Raw genomic sequence first — 15,109 nt, 5'->3', positions numbered from 1 at the left:
ATAAATAAAGCGTTAGGGCCTTAGCGTCATTTTTTACATGGAAATGCCTGCTTAGCATCTCATTGACGCAAAGTAGGTTTCCACGTCCAAAAAATGACTTTAACTCCATAAATTTGGCACTGACAGGTATAGCGGAAAAATATAAATATGGAGTTAGTTTTGCACCGAATTTGCATTAAAAAATGATGCAAATTTGGTGCAAAACAAGTATAAATATGTCCCATAGATCGGTGCTTGAACCTTTGTTTTCTTATGTTTCACTATTGCTATAAATGAACATTTAGGGGCATATTTATACTTTTTGACGCAAAACTGCGCTAACGCAGTTTTGCGCCAAAAAAATTAGCGCCGGCTAACGCCATTCTGAAGCACCATGCGGGCGCCGTATTTATTGAATGGCGTTAGCCGGCGTTAGCCGACCGGCGCTGCCAGGTGTGCGTGAAAAAAAACGACGTACACCAGGCAGCGCCGGCATAGGGAAAAATGGCGTTTGGGCGTCCCAAAATGGGACAAGTCAGGCTGAGGCAAAAAAATCGTCTTAACCCAATTTGCGCCATTTTTTTGGGGCACCCAGACGCCATTAACATGACTCCTGTCTTAGCAAAGACAGGAGTCATGCCCCCTTGCCCAATGGCCATGCCCAGGTGACTTCTATCCCCTGGGCATGGTCATTGGGCATAGTGGCATGTAGGGGGGCACAAATCATGCCCCCCTATGCCACAAAAAGTTTTTTACAAAAATACTTACCACAACTTACCTTTTCTTCCCTGGGATGGGTCCCTCCATCCTTGGGTGTCCTCCTGGGGTGGGCAAGGGTGGCAGGGGGTGTCCCTGGGGGCAGGGGAGGGCACCTCTGGGCTCATTCTGAGCCCACAGGTCCCTTAACGCCTGCCCTGACCCAGGCGTTAAAAAGAGGCGCAAATGCGGGGTTTTTTGCCCCGCCCACTCCCGGGCGTGATTTTTGCCCGGGAGTATAAATACCACGCACATGACTGGGAGTCATTTTTTAAGACGGGAACGCCTACCTTGCATATCATTAACGCAAGGAAGGTGTTCACGCAAAAAAATGACGCTAACTCCATGAACTTTGGCGCTAGACGCGTCTAACGCCAAAGTATAAATATGGAGTTAGTTTTGCGCCGAATTTGCGTCGAAAAAAACGACGCAAATTCGGCGCAAACGGAGTATAAATATGCCCCTTACTTTTCATGGGTATCGATGCAGCCCAAGTGTACACCTTGGTCTTGGACAGCTTAAGCTTCTGTAACAGAGGCAGCTCATTGTACTTTTCTTCAGGCATTATATTTATGGAAGTACCACTATCAATAATGAAAGGTATTGGGCAGTGTTTGTATGATTTTGTTGCTTTGACAAGTCGACTTTTCTTTGACTCACTTTTCTAATCACAGGGGACCAGTCCGACAAGTGCATGTTTTTCTGAGGTAAGCATTGACATTGCACAATCATTTTCTTCACGTTCACTTATTATTGAGGCTAAAGCACTGTTTGATGATAAGTTAGATGATGATCAACTTTGCTTAGTATGTATTTGCCTCAACTGATGTTGCCGCTTGGCCTTGTAGGCGTGTGTCGAACGTTGCTTCTAGAACGTTCTAGCGGCCATTTTGTCTTTGCACCATGACGCACTTTCTTTTTCCTTAACTCTACAAATCATCACAAAATGTTTCTTTTTACCACCGTCTTTGGGTATCTGCCCAGTGGCGGGACACTTTCCTTCGTATGGAAACACAAATCCATACCTGAAACACAACTTCTTTTTTGCGTGTAGACATAACTTTGTGTCCTTCAGTCTTTTGATTAAAATTCTTTTTCACACTCATGACTGACTCGCTCTGGGCACTTCCTGCCTCCATGTCAGCAGCTTGTCTCCCAGCACATTCCCCAGCTCTGGCAGACATCAGCACTTGCTTCAGACTAAGGGGCATATTTACAATCTTTTGACGCAGGGCAGTACCGCAAGCCTTCTTGCTGCACTGCCTTCCTTCAAAAGAAAAGGGCAGGAATGCACTGTAGCTAAAAAATACAGCACATTCCTGTCTTTTTCCCTGTGCTGGTGCACACTGGGCTTCCACACACCAACTCAGGCACACTTGCACCATGGTGCAAGGGTGTCTGTGTTGCAAAGATGACTGTTTTTTTACAGGAAGGGACAACTTCCTGCACAAAAACAATCACAAGAGGCAGTTTCCTATATAGATATTTCTTCTTGTTGAACCTCCCTTAGGCCTCCCCTGGGGAGGGGTAGGCTTTTGAAGCATTCCCATGTTCACAAAATCTTGTAACTGTGGGAATGTGTCAAATGTCATGGGTGTTACGTGGGAACATGCACCGTAATGCCCATGGTATGCCTCCCTTTTGCAGGGTGAGGCAACGCAGAAACGTGTGTGCCGTTGCCTCAGTCCATATCTTCAAGGTCATGAAAAACTACCAGGGTGGCTTTATGTGGCCTTGTGAAGATGGCTCTGCAGTGTGTGCTGCCAGACCATTACTAAAAGTGATGTTCCAGCGATGCAGAAGAGCTTGTGATTAAGCCCCTAAGGGTTTCTTTCAGCATTTGTCATCTGAATAAATCAGACAAGCATCCATCAATCACTCTAAGCTGCATGGCTTCTTCGTCATTAAATTCTTTGAACTTACAGTGTTTGATAAGTATGTCGAGCCTCTCCATTAATTAATTGATTGTTTTGCCAACTCTTTGACGTTCTTGACTGAAAACTTTGTTCATAGTCAATGATTGGTACTGGATTAGATTTGAGGTTCAATGCATTCTTAATCTGACAGTATGTGACTTCTTCGTCAGTTCTTGGCATTTTCTTTATGACTTCTTTTACACTATCACCAGCAAGATTTTTGAGATATTTCATAATTTTCCTGTTATCAGTTTCTTCAAATGCATCTATGAAATCTTCAAATGTCTCTGTCCATGCAGTCCATCTATCTCCAATATTTTGCTTTTGGCAGTGTTGAAGGGTGGTGGTGCTTTTAGGAAGGTCGCAGCATTGTAGACCAGTGTGGAACTTACTGACATTGAGAGTAGCTTGCTCCCCAAAGCTGTTGAATGATCATGTTTGTGCAAATCCTGTTTAAAGTCTTTTGAAGTGTGAATCTCAGGACCATCTTTGATGTCAATGGGAATGGCATCTTCTCTCTTAGTTACCATGTTAAAATTTCACATATCCTACTGTTGCCTTCAATCCTTGCTCTTGAAAGACCTAAGAAGTTGTTCTGAGTCCCTCTTAGCAGCTTGATGAGCAACCGTTTCTGGTATAAACAGCTCGGTTAGCACGACTCGGACCATCTCTCTCTGAGCCACTTCAGTGACTTCAGTGGCACGATGACTCTCTTTAGCGGACTCTGTAAGTTATCTATTTTTTTTCATTACACTTCAATTTGTATTGTTTTACACCTGGTTGATCTCTGCCTTGCAGCACTGTTTGGTATCTGATAACTGTCTTTAACTGCATTTGGTAAACCTGGTTGAATCTGCCTGCAGTGTTAATGTTCCATATATTGTATAACTTTATTTTGTGTGGCAGCTTGGTACCTTTTGTAGGACCTTGGTCGTAGTCTCTTGACCAATGACACATAGACGTTCCTGCAAAGTTCTCTATCTTTTCCCACGCTTCACACAAGATGGAGTTGTGCTTTGATTACACATACGCCAACCATCAACTCAGCACTTCGACGAAGGTACATGTGGCACTCACAAGCAGTTTGCTTGGACCAAGGCAAACTCCCCAGGAGAGCACTTTCTTCTTTGAGTTACTTATCCCCTATCTTGTTGCCAGTTGTATCATCCTTCTGAGCCTGGTACTTGTTTAATAACTAGGCCACACACTGACCTGCAAATCACACATCTTTATTTCACTGCACTTAGCTATGAACTCCAACATTCTAAACCAAACTTCATTACATTCTATTCTAGTGATTACTTCACGCTAATGCAGAGTCCTCGGGGAGCCAGCAAGGTTCCTTTCTAAATCATGCAACACACTACAATATAGACATATATGTATACATTTTAGAGTGTATTGAATATTTTTAATTACATGATTCTGCAAAACAGTGAATGCTTTCTTTAAGCCAAACCTAAAAATGTCACAAAACAAGCAGGAATAGTGAATTTACCCTCATGACATCTGGCAACTGTATAGCATAATCAGGGGTGACTGACTTTTTAATTCCATCAATGGGCTGGAACCATTAGAGGCCAGTTTTGATAGCCAATGGCCCCAGGGCCAGTGATGGTGCTTCTGACACTTTTCCCAACTTTCTGAGGTTAATTGCAGCAGACAATGGGTTGGGTGGATACAATAACAAGAAAAATATGGAGGGATGTGGAGAGAAAGACATCAAAAACAGAGGAGGAGGACAGAAGGAAAGAGACAATATATGGTTGGAAACAGAGAGATATACCTAGGAGAAAGAGGGAGCAGGGGTGTGCATTTTTGCCAGGTCTACCCTTTGTTACTTAAGCCGGCCTTGATCAGAAAATTCTCTCTTTGGGGCGCAGGCCATGAATTTCACAAAATGCAATAACCTTTAAGTCTAAACTCTGACTGCAGGGCAATTATATTTTAGCATACATCGATGATTGGGGCCACAGCATTTCAAGAACGGCTCTTTCAGATTTCAAAATGAATCAGGCTGCAGTAAGTACCCTGGATGAAGCCTGTTTCATTGTTTTCCGCCTTCCATCACCAGTGGGGCACAGGTTTTTCACAACAATAAAGAAAGAATTGAATGGGCCCAGCATTGCGCAGTGTCCTAACGTACGTGATGGGGCCCCTTTACAGAACGCAGGGGCACACCTTCAGAGGGGTGTTGGGGTGTTACACCCCTCTAATAAATGTTTTTCCTATAAATTTATTTTCTCCACTCAGCTGCGCGCTTCATCTATGGGGCCAAAAGAAATGACCATATCACACCTATGTTGATAACACTGCTGGTTTTCTGTTGAAGCCAGGGCCGTATATAAGACTGCTTGGGTCACACATAAAGCCATTCACACCTCCAACCCTTGTTACCTTGCAAACAATCTCAAGTTATCTGGTGGCTCTAGACCTTCATGTAATGCTCAAAATCTGCTGCTCAAACCTCCAACTTTCAAAAGGGAAAGACTTATGGCACAGTCGTTCTCAGGTAGTGCAACTAGAATCTGAAACTCACTGCCTATAAACCTTTGCACCACCACTTCCTTCAGAACCTTAAAAACGGACTTCAGAATCTTCCTTTTACAAAGATATTTGTCACAATAACACCACTCGTCAAAATTCATTCTAGGTTTTCACCCCCACCTTTAGTGGCATAACCCTAACTGCTCCTTAACTATCTCGAGAGCTATAACTCCATTATACAAGTGTACTATTTTAGGTTATCCTTATTTAATTATGTAAATATGTAGTATTCTTCTGTATAACAATGTATCCCTTTTGTAATTCTCTAAATATATATTCTGTAATTAACAAGTACCATGTGACTAAGTAACTCATCATGAGTAACCATAGTAGTAGCTACACATTTTGTTTCCTACTAACGTGTTACTTTCAATTTCTCTTGTAACGTTCTTTGTTCTATTGTAAAGCACTACGACACCTATGGGTAATGTCAGCGCTATATAATATTGCATAAATAAACAAACAAATTAATAAATAGTTGGATTCAAGTGCTTTCAGTCGTGCATGGTGAGGTGTCTGACGGACTTCAAAAGGGATTTTTACATATGCACAGACAAAAACGCACGCACACCTTCTCCCTCTCTGTTATGAAAATCTTCAAAAAGTGTGCTTATTTTAAAAAATATTGTTTTCTTTTACACAGACCCCTACCAATCTGCATTCCAATCCCTTTTCACTGCCCCCTAGGCCCTCTCGTGTCCTGCTTGTGGTATAACGTATTTTAAGATTGCCACCATGATTGTTGGAAAATCTGAAGTTATAGACAGACCCCCAATCTCACTGACCAAGCTACGCCTCCGACAGGACGTGATGAGGGGCCCTTGAGTCTCTCATATCTCATAGTATATACATCTCCCTTGGCCTGCGTGGGCTACCACCAAATGGGTTGAGGGCCCCCTGCGCCGCAGGGGTCTGGAATTATGATTTGGGAGCATTATGCACTAAGAGCACAAGTTATGAAACCTCAGCGATGGCTCACAGGGTGGAGCACGGCCGTGTTAGTCACAGGAGGAGACAGTGTTCTTGCTTCATGCGAAGAGCGGATGGTAGCCCGGAGGGGGCTGCCTGTCTGTCATTCCCTGTAGCGCGCGCACAGTAGCAGCGCTGTTGGCCTCCCTTTTAACAAGCGTCACACACCAATTCTAGTAGGGAGGGAAAATGGCGACTATCACGCCATGTTCGCTTTCCTTTCAGACCCCAGCGCCACCCCCTTACAAACCCTTCTGCTCCCCCCCCATTGTCCATCGAACGGGTCAGTCGCAGAGAACGTTTCGTGCAGTGACAGAATGCAGCACAGTTGGCGTCATTTTCAGTTGCTCCGCTCTCGGCTTGAAAGGTATAATTTGCCTGCTCCCCAGGTAGTGAGAGACAAGCGGGCCAAGCTCTGCCCCCTCATCTCCAGCACACACGTAAACACAATAATTACCCCTCTGGAATGTTAAACTGGGGAAAATAATAACCTAGCAGTGCAGAATAAAAAAGAGAAGAAAGGCGCATTTGATTTCGCTGCGCTTTCCGTCGCCTAGGCCAGGTGACAGCGACATTTCCCTAGGCCCCCTTCCCGGCCTTTGAGTCGTGAAAGTGGGGCTCCTGTTGGCTGACATCTAAAGCTCCCAAGGCCCCATGTCTTTGATGCCTAGTTGGAAATGCCTGAGCAAATCAGGCCCATCAGGGGACAGAACATTTCTGGAGCTCTCCTGAAGAACCGGTGAAAGAGAAAGCATCATTTATAAGAAAGGGACGGAGGCCTAACTCACAGCTGCAGCAGGACCTGGGGCGCGTGGAGCTGTGCTAATCGGTATGTGGGGTTCGATAAAGGAGCAGGATGTTTACAAGAACATTTTCAACAGTACAGGAAGGTAAATTTAAAGTTCCAAAATTCATTATAACAATACACCTGGAACACAGGAACTGGCCTATAAATGAAGAGTTTTCCGAGGAAGGGGACTTAAAATGAACTGAATATTTGGGAAATCAGCTTCGTGTGGTCATTACGAGAGAGTATAGTAAAGCAAGTGCATAGTTAAATTACTCAAGCACATAAAATCTCGATTTAAAAAAAAAATGCTAATAGCAGAGCCCATCCATGTAGCGTGCCTATATCATAGATGTGAAATGGTAATGGGCCTGTCGGGATGCAGGGACGGATCCTCTTTGAACCTTTTAAACATAGTGGCCATGGGAAGGGAGGAATGAGCATGTGGGCAAAATTTATGCTCCACCAAGGCACTTTGAAATTACAGAAGGGGGCCAAATCAGTGCTTAAGTTGAGCCAGTGGTTGCCGGTGGGGGCACCACTTATTTTTGAGGACCGGCACTTATTTTTCTGCATCAGGCAATTACTGCAAGCAAAAGGGGGTTGGAGGACAGGATCCTAAGGTTCCCCTGGGATCTTTATACAGGGGGAGTGTAGTTAAAAATGTTTCCACCTAAGGTGGGATCACTGCCTTGCCTGAAAGTCCTGCCACCAGGCCTTCATCATCCAAAGGTGAACCAATGGTTTGAAACCGCTGGTCTACCTTTCAGTGGTGCGCTTTCCTCAGGGCAAACACGAGTTTGCACCTGCCCAGGGAGAAGCACATTATTTTAATAAGCCCCATTGCACTTGTCAGCACCATTTTACAAACACTCATATATGGGGCACAATCAGTGTTTGGTTATCCTTGTATCCACATCTGTAATACAGTGTAGCTGCAGGGACAAATCCCACTCCACCATGCAAACAGGAAAGGCACCCTTGGGATCTCAGTGGTTTAGATTTTTTGCACACTTGATTTATAACGTAGCAGGGACACAAAACAGCCTGTGGCCCCTTCTGCAATAACGAAGTGCAGAAGTGCCTCAAAAAGCAGGTTCACAGACACTTTGCACCCCCAGGAGACTATGGGGGTTATTCTAACTTTGGAGGAGTGTTAATCCATCCCAAAAGTGACGGTAAAGTGACGGATATACCACCAGCCGTATTACGAGTTCCATAGGATATAATGGACTCGTAATACGGCTGGTGGTAAATCCGTCACTTTTCCGTCACTTTTGGGACGGATTAACACCTCCTCCAAAGTTAGAATAACCCCCTATGTGTAATATGGGCCCTAGTGTCTTGAAGAGTAAGAAATATCTCTACTCCCGGTGTGGCATAGTGCTTACTATTTCTTTTGAGCTATTATTTCTAAATGCAGAGTTGTTCGTATTTTGTAGATGTCTGGGTGCTTAGCTTCACTGAAGGGTGCAGCTTCAAAACAAAAACAAACAAAAAACCTGTCCTAGCTGGAGAATGTCAGTGTTCGACCCACTTTCTGGCATCACTTTCTGGCAAGGGTAGCAAGCATAAATCAAAATAATAAAGTGCTCACGTACATAATACACATGAATGTTTACATCACAGAACCAGCGTGATCCTCCTCTACCAATAAAAGCTGGAGTTTAGCCGGGTTAAGCTAAGGGAAAGCAAAGCTTGGGATTCCAAGTAATGGGGCCAAATGCACAAAGCAGGTGACTGTCTGGCACATTTCGCTCCTCTAGCTTTTTACATTATTCAGGAACACAACTCAGCAATCCGTACATTTTACCCGTAGCTCAAACGGTGTGACGACACCATGCAAGCGCGATGCCCGCTTTGATCCCTGCACTATCTTTCTTGTCTAAAAGTGTGTTCTGTATTTTTCCAAGTGGCTCAAAGCGTTTGCAAAGAGGCTGAATGGCACCCTTTCTTCACGATGCAGAACTTTTTTTTATATAAATACAAATAACCTCAAATACATAGCCACCATAAATGATAGGTGTCTCAGAGGCCGGAAAACAAGTAGGGTCATTTTTCCATACTGTCTGGGAATGCCCTTAAATGCAACATTTTGGAATACGATTAAAAGTCTCACAGGCACGGTGCTCAGGAAAAGTTTTCAGAGACAGACAAGTTTAGCAGTGTTGGGCATTTAGAAAGACCCAGCAATGTCAAAATGTAAATGGTTTTCTATAATGTTGCGCTAATGGTCGCTAAAAAAGTTATCACAAAACAATAGGGTACCGAAATGGACTGGAGAATTTTAGCTTAGAAGGTGATATATTTGGGTATCATGGAAAGAATCGCGATGTGCCTGAAAGGTACTGTCATGGGATGTTAAATAGGACACAGACTCTAGTAGCATATGATAAGCTGATTTCAAAATAAGATGCACTGTCTTAGTTGGGTTCTGTAAGAAAAATTTCAACATCAGTCATTGCAGTAGTCGACTAAAACCTGTAAAGGAACAGCAAATATATTTCTTACAAGATGCTTGGGTGATAATTCATTGTCTTCTATGAAACCCTCACGGTATATCAAATTTAATAAATTATTTAAAAAAATAACGCCCACTAGGATTAATTGCGGAATTGCCTCATATTCCTGGTGCCTTTTACTGTTGGTGGGACTCGTGGTCCCAGGATCCTACCTGCTGTCTTGGGGCCGGACTTGCAACGCGGGCGCTTTAAAGCGCGCCGCGCATCCCCCGCTACTTGTTGCCTCATATTCCTGGTGCCTTATACTCCTGGTGGGACTTGCGGTCCCAGGATCCTACCTGCTGTCTGGGGGCCGGACTTGCAATGCGGGTGCTTTAAAGCGCGCATCGCATCCCCCGCTGCTTGTTGCCTCATATTCCTGGTGCCTTATACTCCTGGTGGGACTCGCTGTCCCAGGGTCCAACCTGCTGTCTGGGGGCCAGACTTGCAACGCGGGCGCTTTAAAGCGCACCGCACATCCCCCGCTGCTTATTGCCTCATATTCCTGGTGCCTTATACTCCTGGTGGTACTTGTGATCCCAGGATCCTTACTGCTATCTGGGGGCCGGACATGCAACGCGGGCGCTTCAAAGCGCGGTGCTCATCCCCCGCTATGCGGGACGCGCCCTGGCAAAGCCCGGGCCAAGGGTGGGCACATCCGTGCCCGTCGAAGACTGCTGGAGGCCGGGCTGGGCAACCCCTCTGAGACTTAAGGTAGGAGTGACGAAGTTCCTCGCGTTCACCCCTGTTTAGTGCTATTCTACCCACTGTGTAGCTAATTCAAGTACCTAATGGGGAAACCAAAGGCTAAAGGAAGTCCTGTTATGGGCTCTGCCCAATCAAAGATACCCAAGCTTCTCCAACCTTCCCACCCTCTTTCTAACTGTGTAGTCAATGAAATTGATGCACTGATTAAAGAGGTTTAATCTATCCTAAACAAGAAAGAGAATATTTCACGGAAAGGCTTGAAGAAAGGTCCTTTTACACCGTTTTTGACTGCTAGACCTCTTGGTAAAAGAAGTACTCAGTCTAACAAAGCTCGTCAACAGGGGGTAGCATTCAAAGACGGTAGCACGGATGTCAGTTTGTCGGTATCTTCGTCTCATCATAATTCAGAAGCTCCATTAGAAACGGCAATTATCCACAAAATCCCTTGTTCTAACCGTTTCTCTTCTTTGGAGCACCAGGATCTTATGAACGTTCAAGAAGGTCCCACTCCATCTTTGCGAGAGGCTAGTCAACATATGTATGAAACTCCCAGAGTCTCGCCCCAGGTGGATTTAACCCCTTTGGTGACTGGGTTGAAAAAGGAAGTTGGAGAACTGAAGGCTTTAATGGCAAAAATACTTAATACTCCTAGATCCATTAGCCTGAGGAGAGATTTTTCCCACATTTCGGAGGGTAAGGCAGCCCCTTCAAATATCCAGCATTCCTCAATTTCTGGAACTGTGTTAAATTCAGGAGGCCCCTGCTGCCCTAAAAGGCAAGCTCCCGCCATTGGAGCCTCCATAGCCAAACCTGACAATGTCTTATGCTTCAGGGGGGAAGTCATGATAACATCGGGGCACTACCCATGTGTGGAATTGGAGTGGGATTCAACAACTGCTTATGGCCACCGCACATACGTTAATAACTGCCATCCTATTTACATGTGTAATGTTCTCTACTCTGAGCCCCCAACACCCGGGAAGATAATTCCTCACTTATCAACTAGATCTCACATTGGTTACGCCATACAAGACAATGTGGCTCTATCATTCACTCGAAAATTATATCGGCCGATCGACTCAGCAGTAATTCTGGCTGCTGGGACTTTATAAAACTTAAACTTGCCAGCCCTCATCTGGTAAAGGGATTGCTCTCTATGGAGGCACGTAACTACTCACGAAAGGGAACTGCCATTTGTCTTAGTAGCAGCTGGTCTGTAACGAGCGCTTTGGGACCGAACTTCCTGCCTCTTCCGAACCCTATGATGTCGAGTGAGGGCTCTGGGCGCTCCGTTTTCAATGAAGAAATGCCTTGCGCAGTCTTGATGGAGGAAATTGCACCTGCTTCAGTGAAACTTAAACTATGTGAGCTTGATCATTTGACGCTTTCATCTGATATTGACTGACTGCATTCTCCTGTACTCCACAAGGGCGAGAATAGTTCTTTTTTAACTGTTCCACCTCTTTCTAATGTCCTTCAATCCTGTGAAGCTGTGGTTCCAAGGAGGTCGGTTTTGTTTTCCAGTACCATCTCAGTAACTGCTAATCCCATGGAGTACTTTGCCAAGTCCAATTCCTTTGTCAATCCTCATGAAGGGACTCGCTTTATTGAATCCTCAGTGATGAAGCTTTTGTCACAGAACGTGGCTGGAACTTGTAGTAAACTGGATGACACTGATTGGGGGGCGTGTATAGACAATTTTAATATTTGTATGTTCCAGGAAACCTGGGCCACTCATAATGTGTACAGACAGGGGTTCTCTTCCTCTTTTAAAGAAGCAAAACAGTCTCCTGCTGGCAGAGCAGCAGGATGACTTATTACCTGGATCAGAATGGCTGATGTGAGTGGAGCAAGGGAAATATATGTGGACTCCCTTGATATTTTGGCTATAGTTATACAGTCCAACCAAGGCCCTCCTGTTCTGTGCATCAATGTTTATAATAGACCTGACCTCCCCAACCAGTTGTCTCCTACTATTCAGATGTTGAACTCCTTTGTATCGGATTTCCACTCAACGCATTATATTATTATAGCTGGGGACTTTAATGCGTCTATTTAGCCCAATCCAGCCTTTTCTGAGACTACACAGTCAGAAGATCTTATATGGAATATCCCTCCCTACTCTTCCCAGATGAAACCTCCTAAACTTAGTAATAGGGCTCTCCAGATCATTGATCTTATGTTATCATATGGTCTTCATCCAGGCAATGGGCGTTTTTCCTCTGACAACCCTGCCAAACCAACTTCTTTTAGGGGGACATACAGTAGCATTTTGGATCTTTCTCTTATTGATATGAGGATCTGGCACCTCATAATAGATGTAAGAGTGGGAAACCAATATACTAGCGATCATGCCCCCCTTTTTGTACTATATGAAAGACAGCTTTTTTTAAAGTATTGAGCTTCCACCTGATTATGTAGTCCCTGAAGTTTTGGAGGTGTCAACCAAGAAGCATGTGGTGAGATGGGAGTCTTTTAAAAACTCGCATAAATTATGGGGCAAATTGTGCGCCCTTGTTTCCACCCATCAGTTATTTGCTGGCCCCACCTCGCATATCCCTCTTGAGGTTTTGGACCTGCATTTTGAACTTTTTTCTGGCCTTAAAGAGCTATTCCTGAAACCCATCAGGGAGAATACCCATTCAAGAGCTCACTCCAACTATAGGTGGTTTGATAAGAGATGTAGAAAGGCCAAGAGTTCTTTGATAGAAGGTTTAAGACCCAAAGATAGAGATAAGATAGCTCAGGCAGGCGTAATTAAACTTTTATATTTAGTATAGTAAAAAATAACTGGGAAGCGACATCTTGGAAAGAATTAGCCCAGGCTGCCAAGGACTCAGACTCTAAACGTTTATGGTCCTTGGTGGCCAGAAATTGTCGTAATCAAGTCCCAAGGCCGGAGTGTCATATTCCCCCTGAAACCTAGTCTAGTTATTTCGCAGAGCTGTACGGTTCTGTACTTGATTGTCCCATTGTAAATTGTGAAGTTTGGTTGCATCCCTATTCGACCCTGGGCACTTTGCTACCTTTCACATCTAAAGAAACCGAGCTTGCCATCAAGGCCCCAAAATCAGGAAAGGCCCCAGGGCCAGATGGCATTCCTTCGGACATGTTTAAATCGGATCTGAATCATTGGGGCCCTTATGTCAACAGGGTGTCAAATGCTGTTTTGGCAAGCAGAATTCATCCTCGGTCTTGGAAGGGAGCAATTATTGTCCCCATACATTAAAAAGGGGAGAGGGGCATTCCGGGAAATTATAGACCTAATAGTCTCCTGGATAATCAACAAAAGATTTTCTGTTACCAGATATTAAGTAGGCTAAAAGAATGGATTGAAGAGACAATCAAGTACTTAGTCATCTTCAGGCGGGCTTCAGGAATAAAATAAGCACAATTGACCAGGTATTTCGCTTCCTTACCATTAAATGGAAAACTGCGGATGCGGATGCCGGGAAACTCTTTTTGGCATTCGTAGACCTGAAGTCAGCTTTTGATTTTCTCCCACGCTGTAAGCTATGGGTGGTCATGATTAAAGCAGGAGTGCCATGTCCCATGTTGAATATAATTAGAGATCTGTATTCTGAAAATTTTGCCAGAATTCGACTGAGATCCCCATAAGCAGAGGGGTGAGGCAGGGGTGTGTGCTAGCCCCTACCCTCTTCCTCTTATTTATAAATGCATGTATCCCTTATCTTCTGGACTGTACTAATGATGCTCCCAGAATAGGAGGTCTAAAGTCCCCATGTCTGCTATTCGCAGACAACACCCTGCTACTATCGCAAACCGCCGTTGGTCTCTCAAATTTGCTCACAAAGTTTGTGGGGTTTTGCAAAGACCACGGGCTGGAAATTTATTCAACCAAAACCAAGTATATGGTTTTTGGGGATACAAGATATAAAATGGAGAGACGCATACATTTGGAGGATGCCATACTGGAAAGAGTTAGCTACTTTGGTTATCTAGGGATTAAACTGGAGGACTCTCACAAATGGCATGCACACTTATTAAAATCATTCATGAGTTTAAAGCAAAGATCGGGTGGTTTTGCAAGATATGCAGCGAGTTCTCCCAAATTTGCTATTACCCCTGCTTTGGAAATATATCAATTCCAAGCAAGGGGGGGAGCCATGTTTGGGGTGGATCTATGGGGTCATTTCAACCTGGAGGTTTTAGAAAGAGATGAAAACTCTTTCCTAAAGACGTTGTTAAAAGTACCTGTTAGCACTCCTACCCTGCCATTTCGAATGGATCTAAATCTCCACTCGATTGTACACACTGCTGCCCTAAGACCGTTATTATATTGGATCCGGATTTGGTCATCAGATATCTCCAGCCCGCATCGTGACTGGTTGAACAATTTGGTGAGCACTAGCACTACTAATAAAATCAGGTGGTGCACTTATCTGGAAAAAACTTTTACTAATTTGGGGCTGGAAAACTATTGGTCAGAGCCCCTTCTCATTCCAAAAAATACTATTCAGATTGTGAAGAATGCTTATTGGCTGAATGTTCAAACAACCAATTTAGCAGAAGTTTCTGCCTCGACCTTGACCAATAGCTTCCTACAAACTAAATGCCATTTTGAGTTTGAGCATTATATGGATGCAATACTATCCCCATTTGCACGCACACTTTACATCAGATTTAGATTGGGGTCCCTACCCATAAGCACTTTGACCTACAAATGGCCTAAGTCCGCCAATCATTCTAAATCATGTCCAATGGGTTGTGGGACCGATGAATCTGTTGCCCATGTTCTTTTCCAATGCTCCGCATATTTTAATCAGAGGGCTCGCTGGATTGTGCCACTATGTAAATCCATGGGTCTTAGGAACTGTTTGCCGGCCCTTAGGATATTTAAATCAGATCCAAATGTGATGATGGCATGCACCCTAGCAAAGTTTTTTGAATCCATTTGGCATTTTAGATACAGAATCTTAAATTGT

This window comes from Pleurodeles waltl, chromosome 11 (genome assembly GCF_031143425.1).
Source record: "Pleurodeles waltl isolate 20211129_DDA chromosome 11, aPleWal1.hap1.20221129, whole genome shotgun sequence".
Classification (NCBI taxonomy): domain Eukaryota; kingdom Metazoa; phylum Chordata; class Amphibia; order Caudata; family Salamandridae; genus Pleurodeles; species Pleurodeles waltl.
This window is presented reverse-complemented; position numbering follows the sequence as displayed.